This window comes from Haliaeetus leucocephalus, unplaced genomic scaffold, assembly GCF_000737465.1.
Source record: "Haliaeetus leucocephalus isolate CR32 unplaced genomic scaffold, Haliaeetus_leucocephalus-4.0 Scaffold362, whole genome shotgun sequence".
NCBI classification, from domain to species: domain Eukaryota; kingdom Metazoa; phylum Chordata; class Aves; order Accipitriformes; family Accipitridae; genus Haliaeetus; species Haliaeetus leucocephalus.
Window position 1 is genome coordinate 9,232,705 of NW_010972798.1, and position 9,389 is coordinate 9,242,093.

The following is a 9,389-nucleotide window of genomic DNA, read 5'->3' on the forward strand; positions in this document are numbered from 1 at the left end:
CCCCTCGCCCCCCACTCGCCTTCCTCCGCGGGGAAGCGGGGGGAGCAGCCCTGGCTGATGCTGGCCCGTCCATCCCCCCCCCTCCTTCCTTCCTTCCTCCCGGGGCGCAGCGTCGGGGGTGATGTCGACATCGCCGGGGGGAGAGGGGCACCAGGACGCCCCCCCCCCGCCCCCGGGGGGGGCCCCCCTCCTTCAGGGTTTCGCCCCCACTCACAGCCCCTGGAGCCCACCCTCCCCTCTCGGTCCCTCTGGAGAAGCGACTGTCCTTTCTGTCCCCCCACGGGGCGTGCCAGGGGATGCTTTGGCGCTCTTGGAGGTTTTGGCACCTCCAAAGGGTGCCCTGGTTGTGCTCGTGGGTCTCCCCCCCTTCTAGAGGTGGGGGCCCTGAGAGCATGAACCCACACTCACCTTCCTTGGGTCTTGCTGCCTCTTGCCGTCGTTTATATAAACTTCCCTTTTCGGGGAAGACACCCTGCCTGAGCCAGCACATCGGACGGGAGAGGTGGAGGTCGGGCTGTGCCAGTCCCACCCGTGCTGCTGGTGTCTGCGTGACCCACCTTCCCCAGCCCACCCCAGTGCCGCCACTGCAAGGCAAGGGTGGCGGGGGGCATTGCCCGCCTGGCAGACTCGCTGCCCGGCTCCCTGGGCACGCAGCACACGTGGGAATACGCTGCTGCAGAGGAAGCGATAGAGAAGTCACAGAAATTATCAGTACTATGATTTTAAAGGGCTTTCAAAGAGGCAGCTGAGCAAACACTCATCAACCATGTACAAATGCTGCCAGGACCATAAATCCAAACTTTTGAATCTACCATTTTAAAAAGGATGATATGCTGCACACCTTTGCTTACCGGGTCTCTCTTAAAAGAGAAGTTTTGATTTTTGAATGCTTCAGTGAGCCCAGTGAAGGTTATTGAACAAGGGGATTACAGACCAGGAAGGAGTGTCCTCTTTCTCGGGCGTGTATTTGTCCAGTTACTGTAGTTTCCCTTTCTCCTACGTGAATATTTGAATATTGACAGATCTGGACTCAGAATAGGCAGAGTGAGGGAATACTGTCTCCTTCAGAGGGCCCTGGGAGCACACAGCATGGTCTGGGTGGTGCTGCCTGCCTTCCCCACGGGCTGGATGGAGGGGACGTTCAGCCTGGACCTGCTGTAATCCCAGGCTGTGAGATAAACAGGTGATAATTACTGATAAAGGTCCTGCTGGAGGTAGAGATGGGATTGTATTGTTTTGACACCGTGGTTTGCTGCATTCTGATGACTTAGGAGATTTTGCTGGAGCTGCTTCCTGAGATTTGCAAACAGACAAACAGCCCCGTGATTACCTGACCAGTCCTGCGCAATGCTGGGGGGGGGGGGGGGGGGGGTCAAAGGGGAGAAAAGCAACTGCAATCTCCCCACACCGGGCAGAGACAAAGCAAGGCTGGTTTGCGCCGAAAACACTTGCGGCTGCCGGTCCCCAATGTCCCGACAGCAGCGCTGGTGTGATGAAATCCATCCTAGTTACCTGGTAGCAAACTTTTCCAGTCATGTCCTTTTTCACTTTTGAAGGAATTAGGGAGCTGTGAAGCTGCAGCTGAAGAAATGGTGTTTTCCTGGGTCTCTGTGGACTCCAGTTTTACAGCTTTGGGAGTGAAGAAGAGGAAAGCAGCAAAGTTTTCTTTGGCAATGCAGAGATAACAAAGTAAATGCATCTCTCTGCATATTCATCAAGAACTCTGCTACAGAGAGTAGAGAAACGAGCATGCTACTGGCTGTTGGAGCTGGTCCCTGGGAGGAACAATTCCTTGCTTGATGAAAAGGCAGGGCAGAAACCCATGCGAACCTGAGAGCAGGGTTAGGAGTGTCTGGATTTGATCACTGATGTCTGGGGAGTCATATCAGTCTGATAATGTGCATCAACAAAGGAATGTGCAGTGTTCCCAGGTGCTTCAGTGTGCTGAACTGACTCAGCCCTCTACTGACCCTCCTGCCACCCCCCTAGACAGACCAGGCAGCTCCTCACTGACTCCTGCAATGAGACGTCAGCTCTGGACAGGGGTACAAGTTCCAAAGACACTTTTAGGTTTAGATCCTTTGGCTACAGGCTCCGAGCAGCCAGGAGGGGGAACAGAGCCATTTCGTGTGGGAAGAACTTGGGCTTTCTACTGAACCTTCTAGGAAAGTACAGGGAGGAGCCCTGGGTGGCAACAATCCCATTGCACTTGCACTGGGAGGGACATCAAGAGTGGTCTTGAGGAGATGCATGTAGCAGGCATGCAAGCATGTGCTGTATGATGTAGAATGCCGACCACGCTGCTGGCTCTTGGAAGGACTGCAATCCATGCCCACCCTGTACTTGGGAAAAGCTGGGCTTAGGGTGTGTCCTGGTGGCACCTTTGGGTCAGTTTGTGCCAAATCTGTCCATGGTGCGAGTCTGACTGCTTGGACATACAGTAGGACACCACACATCCTCAGTTTCTTTCCCTTCCAGAAGGCCACGGAGCTTAGACTGAAGGTAGACTTATTCTGTGAGGGGTGCTGTGAGATTATACTCTACAGCTGCCTGGAAGTGGGTGATGTGTTCCTCAGGGGCTGTACAGCCATCCCATTGCTCCTCTGTTCCTAATGGGTGCTTCACTGGGCACCGTGACTGGTTGAATGCATGACAGAGTGGCCTTGGGTCAAACAAAGCCGATGAAAGGCAATACTGAGATACACCCATGTGCTCTTAGACCTCCCATAGTCCACACAGGCTGCAGCACAGGCTCTTTCCTGTGCCTTTGTGCACACTTTCCAGGCACAGGTTCTGTGCCTGCATCTTGCTTTGTGTAAGTGAGAGCTTGAAGACAAGTTGTTTGTGTCTCTTTGACTATTGAACACCCCTGACAACCCATGTAAACACCTCCTGCACAAAGTCCCAGCTTCATGAACACCCAATTTATATTTTGTTTTCCAGGGACAGTTTGAGGTTGATACTTAATACTCATGTTTTGTGACAGATTTCAAAACTCAAGAACTCTTTCTGTGGACATCATGAGGAATTTACAGAGCAAGATAAACACTGAAACTCCGCTTTTCCCCTTCATCACTCATCAGTGTTCTCAGTGCTCTGGAATTTGTGAAGAATTTTATGGCATCCCTAAGAGCATCAAATCTCCTTTTCTGGATTTCCTTCCTTTCTTTGAGACATGAAATATCTTACTTCTTTTCTTTAGATGATCTGCTGCACTGGTTCAATGGGCAAAATAAACCCTCCTTTTACTCAATCAATAATCACTGCCTTTCCTCCTTTGCCTAAGATTCTTTTTTTCACTGGAAGTCCCAAAGAGTTTTCACTCTATTTTCACCTATTTTTTTCTACCTGACTTCTGGGGAAATACCGTTTCTTCAGATCATTAATCTCAGCTGAAAGACCTGGGTTTATCCAAGATGTTGCAATCTCCTCTAGGCTAAAGGTACTCCAGTACTGACAGTCCTTAGTGACTGGCCTGTTCTTAAGTAAATATGTGAGTCTTCATTTTTTGCCCTTTACAAAAGCAGGATCAAGTGAGAAGGGGCATGTATATAGACAGTTACTGAACTCAAACTGGGATGTTTTAATCTGCAGGTAGACAGCCTCCTCTAATTGTTCATAGAGATTGTCCTCACATGCAACAGTCCTTGCTGTACTGAGCAAATGCTTAACACCTTGGTCATATCTCTCCTTTGGGTGGTGTTAGTCAGACGAGCAACCTCCCCTCCGTACTCAGCAGAGATTTGTGCTCTGTGGGTAGTAAATGATACCTGTTTCCCTTTCTGGCAAAAACAAATGTTAACGCTTGCCAGGACTTGCAAGCCTTGCAAACCAGCAGCCTGGTTTCCTCTTCTCTCAGACGTTTCTCAGGGAAGATCTCACTGTGCAATGCCTGTGTTTGGTGAGCACAGGGTCGTGTGTGATCCTCTGCCCTGGCATCCCCTAAAGCTGGCCCCCAGGCTGCCCTGAATTTATCCTTGAGCTAAAACTGATGTATTCAGGGGAAACATCTCATTCTGATTATAAGTTATTATAAGTATGGGCAGGTGTGCAGAGCAGGCACAGCTGCATGATCCTGGTTTGAGCGAAGACACAATCTCTGCATCTGGACCAGAAAATGGGAATGGCCAGACAACACCAACCCAGCCCGCTGTTTCTGGTGACAGCCAGTTGTAGAGCCAGGGAATAACACAAGCACATAGTGACACTACCCCAAAATGTGTTACAGCCCACCCTGATCCATGTGGCACTGAGCCAGTGCCAGTACATCTAACTTTAATTTTGCTCACTTGATTTTTCCTCCATAAATTTGGCTGTTTGTTTTTTTGAAACTTCTGGCACTGGCAGCATCCTGCAGCAAGGAGTTTTGCAGGTTTACTCTGTGTTTCACAGGAAAGTACATCATCTCGTTTCTTTTGAAACCTATGACTTGCTGTTTCATTTGATGTCCCCAAGGTTCTGGGGAAAAAGGGCAGACTGATGGGACCACATGCATTTAGCTCTGGTTTATATTGTCTAGAAAAACCTTAAAATGACTTTGTTGTTAATCTGCAGGCTGCTTTTTCTTTTGTCTCTCCCACTTACTCCTCCATCCATCCAGGAGAAACACCCCCGCTGAACCTTAGCTCCAAGCACTGTTTTGCAGGCAGTGCCCAGATGTCTTTTCCCAGATGTCAGGAGGATCTAAACCAGCTGCAAATCTTCCCTGGGATTAGTCAGGATTGTGTCCAACTCAGTCTAGAGTGAGGGGCAGATGTTGTGTTTGACCATGGTAGCAGCTGAAGCAGCCAAAGATCACAGCTTGCAGGGCTGCAGAGCACAGCAGCACAAAGAAAGCTTAACCCTTCATCACCTGCTCACTATTGCAGGACTGCCATTCAGTACACAGTTTTAAAAAAAGTTGTTGGAGAGGACCTCCTCCAAATGACTCTTATTGCCTAAAAGGTAACAGGATAGTGAATAGCACCAAAACCAGAGCTTTTCCCTGCACACCTGAATTGAAGTTTCCATTTCCAGGAGGAAAGCTCAGATTTCCTCTTTGGAACTGAAATATGTGGTTGATGGGGGCAGCATCAGTTAGAGGGACTGACTGGACTTATTTGATACTCGCTATGCACAGGGAATATATTGTGAAAATTGGATTTAAAATGGGCTGTATGACTTATTCCTTCTCAAATACTGGGGGTCAGAAACACTATAAACCTCTCTGTGTTTGGTCAGCAGACATGACCAGGAATTCCTAATCTGCTGGAGATAAACCGAGCTAATAATCAACCCTCTTCTTGCAGTCATTCAAACATTCATGTTTCCTCACCGGCTGTAATAAAGCTACAGTTTTGGGAGTAGTTTCACTCTACTCTTCACATGATGGATTTCATCTGGCTCTAGTTAAAATGTGCTTATATGTAACACACTGAAGTTGCATGAGGCTGAAGGCTGGCTGAACTCCTGGCTTCTCCTCCAAACCACCCTCCAGCGCGGGCTCTGGAAGAGATCGTGTCTCCTCCTTAGCTTCTTGGTTTTCACCTGTTGCCTTTGTTTTTTCTCCTCTCCTGAATCAGCAACCCACAAATAACCACAAGGTCGGAGGCTGTTCCTCAGAATGCCCCAAAACACTGAAGTCATTGCCGTCTGTAAACAAGTGGTTTTGGCATGTATAAAGCTGCACCGTGTGTGTCATTACCCACAGCTCACAGATCGTCGGGTTTGTCTGTGCAAGGCAGCAAGCTGCTGAGAAATAAAGGTGGTCCTGCTTTTGGCTGCTCACGTGCTGTTTACCAAAGTGATACTGGAAGCTCTGATTGAGATTCTATGGCATGAAACCCATCCCATGGAGGCCAAGAGATTTGACCCATACGGTAGGATTTATTTTGCTTTCGACTTTTCTATTTTAGGATTGTTCTTTCACTGGACATTCTGTACCAGAGGCCAGATAGAAAACAAAAGTCAGACACAATTAAAATTAATGGAAACAATGAGTTTCACAGTACTAGAGAGGTAATGGTGGGAAAAGCAGGGAGTTATTAAATTTGCTTCTGCATGCTGTCGGTAGAAGGTAGCTCTATGTCATATCATCAACAAATGTCTTTCTGAAAATGTATGAAACTAATGATGTTGTCAGATGATGGCACAGGTGTGGTGGGGCATCTAGGGAAGAGGCTCAACAGTGAAGTGGCAGGTGGAGAGTGTGCCTAGTTGGGAGGGTCAACCACAAAGTGTGGCCACTTTTCCCACCATGTGCCACTAGGGCCAGGTGGAGCGCAGCAGCTTCTGGTGTTGGGAGTCCCAGGGCAGGAGAGGGGGAGCAGTGAGAATAAGTGAGGCCCAGGCCTGACTGAGAGGGAGAGGGAGGCAGATGTGTGTGTGTGAGTGTCATACTTAGTGCATGAGCCATGAGAGATGTATACCAAGGTCCTGACAAGATAAAAATTCATGCCTGCTGCCATCCATGGAAGACTTTTCTAAGTGCAATTAGAAAAAACATCTCTCAGCTCCTCCAGGGAATGGGTTCTGTGGAGATCTAACCCTTGGCATCCAGCCATCCTGTTTGCTCTCACTGTGTTCCTGATGCCTGCAAGGTCTTCATCCTGATCCTCCAGAGACCAGTTATAGCAGGGATCACATTTCTACCCACATCTCACCAAGTCTCCACCAGGGACTCAGTGATGGGTGATATCGGTGCTCATGTATGAGCTTGATGGCCTAGTTATGGAATGAATTTCCTGAGACTGGTAAGTGAAGAATCTGATCACCTTCAGAATCACCACTGAAAAATTTTCTTCTTTGGAATAACCTCAGGTTGTTCTTCCTGAAATCAGATGAAGGAAGGAGGGGGCATTGAATGACAAACAGATAGAAGGAGGAAGAAGAGAAGATGCCTGATGACTAGACATGAAGTCCTCCACAGGAACTGCTGTTAAGCTGATACTGAAGACAGAGTTACTGCCATGAAGACAGAGTTACCACCATTCATGTTGCTCACCCAGTGAGCAACTAAGCCATCAAGCTCAAGTGCCTGTGAGTCTGGTTTTGGGGCAACCTTCATGTCAAGGAAAAGCCCAAGCCATAGTCAGCATTTTAGAGATTGCTCAAAGATTCCCACCCCAGGATATGGCTATGTCTCACTTTTTTGTGCCTGGACCACAACCTCTATCCATTTCCTCAGCCCTTATGACATGTCAGGTAATCAGTGCTGGGAAGATAAGGTGATCCAGGGTCCTTCCTAGAAAGGCTCTGCCATAAACTGCTGCAAGATTTGTAGATCAGACTGTTCAGGGGCAACACAAAGGCTAAGAGATGAGGTTTCAGGTCTCTCTTGGGGTTGCTGAACTCAGTCTCTTCCACATCTTGCTAGGAATTCCTCTGGGATCTATGTGACCTAACGTTTTTGGGATGTACTTGGATATTGGAACAATTGAAGATACACTGATTACTGTGCTGTAGAAAAACTTATGACAGGCCAGAACCAGTGGACAATTGCTCAGCATCCTTATGGATATGCTGACACTGTACAGCCATCCTCCAACAAGTAGTTGTCTCTGGAAAGTGAGAGGAGCAGTACGATAGGATTTGTAAGTACTGATATTTAATATGCTTCAGTCCCCTTTAAGGCACTGAAATCAGAGCCAGGTATTTCTGAAGCATTCAGTAGCTGCACACATGGCTGGATTTTCCAGTGGGGAGCAGGGTCAAACATTTAAAGAAGTCTTTAAATGTGGCCAGTTACTCTAGTGCCTATGTGGGAATGAAACTTGAAAATCCTTTGCTAAGTGCAAGACCCATCTACACTGGAAGCAGAGCTTGTGCATGCACATGTATACAAGGCAGAGGAGGAGAGAAGGAGCTTTTCCCCTGGACTTTCTAACACACCCTTTATCGTTAGGACTGGGAGGGCACATTGACAACCCAAGGTCATTATTTCAAAGCCTAGAGGGAGTTAAAACCCCAGTTATCTGGCTGGAGGCCAGAGGCTGGAGGTGTTGCTCTCACATCTGTGTCTCTCTTTGCTCATGAAAATTCTTCCTTAAGCCCGATGCACACAGAGGTTTGGCTGATGGGTGATTTGGGAGCCCTCGGGTGAGCCCACGCCCTGTGCTGTTGCCAAAGAAGGCACAAATGAAGCCTAAACCAGAAGCAGGCGGAGGGATGGGCTCCTTTGGGAGAGCTCAGATGAGGAACAGCACATCTCCATAAAAAACAGAAAGGAAACCCAAGCCCTATGTGAACCACGACCACAGGGCAGAATAGGGACAGAATTGGAGAAAGAAGGAAAGGACATGCTGTGCTCTCCTCTCCTAGTGCCCAGAGAGAGTCCGATGTGCGGGAAAGGACAGGGCAGGAGAGAGGAGAGGAGGGCTCTTAAGATACTCCCTATATAAATGCCTTGGGCGAGATGAGCATCAGAGGCTGGAATCACCCACTGTTTTCCCCTGTCCCAGGGCTGGGACTGCAGCTCTGCCCATGTCTCCCTATTCCTCAGGGAGTTTCCGCCAAGGATTAGGCTGTCCTTCCCCTTGCTCCCTCCTCTTCCTCCATGGTTTAGTACTCCAGCCTAGAGCACAGCTTGGCTGCAAGGTGAAGGCAGAGGGTGATGGGGTGTATGTGAGCCATGAGGGGCTCTGCTCACACTGGTTTTCTCCATGGCAGGGTCAGAGGCATCCCTGCCCCGTCCCCTCCCCGTGCAGAGAGAGGGCTGGAGCGAGAGGGTGGCCTCGTGGGAGTCTTCGGGGTGTTTGCAGTTGGCTTCTCCCCCTTGCCGGAGCCTGGCTGTGCGCAGAGCCCTGCCCATGGGCACAGCGCCTCGTGGGGGGACAGACCTGGGGGTCACTCTGCATCAGCTCTGGGCAGCTTGGATGCTAGGGTTAAACAGCAGGGGACAGTGAGTGTGTGGTGAGGGACTGGTGATGGGCGGGTAGGCAGACACTAATTTTAAGAGAGTCGCAGCCCCAGAGCTCTGCAGGGAAACTCCTCACAGATCCCATATCCAAACCTGACCCACGCTCACCTAACCAGGTCCCGAAACTGTCCCGTGCTCATGGGCTGTGAATCACAGCAGCAACTGTTTTCTCTGAGCCTCAGCTCTGCCCTCCTTGCCTTTTTATAGCAGATCAAATACCCTGTTACCAAACCACGCATTTCTAACCCAGTAGTTACTTTTATCCCCCCTCAATGAGTCTCCTAGAGGGTCTTTCATCACTCTCCGATAAGAAGGTTGGTGAACGGGAGCGAGGGGCACAGAGGTCTGAAGCGGATGTTTCTTGTGAAGTGAGTCACAAGAGGGGCTGGATTTCAGCCAGGTGAGCCTGCAGGATGAAGTGCACGTACGGCAGCCCCTCTCGCTTAGGCTAAGGTGAGGCAAGTTTCTGAGAAACAGCTGCCGGAGCACAGAC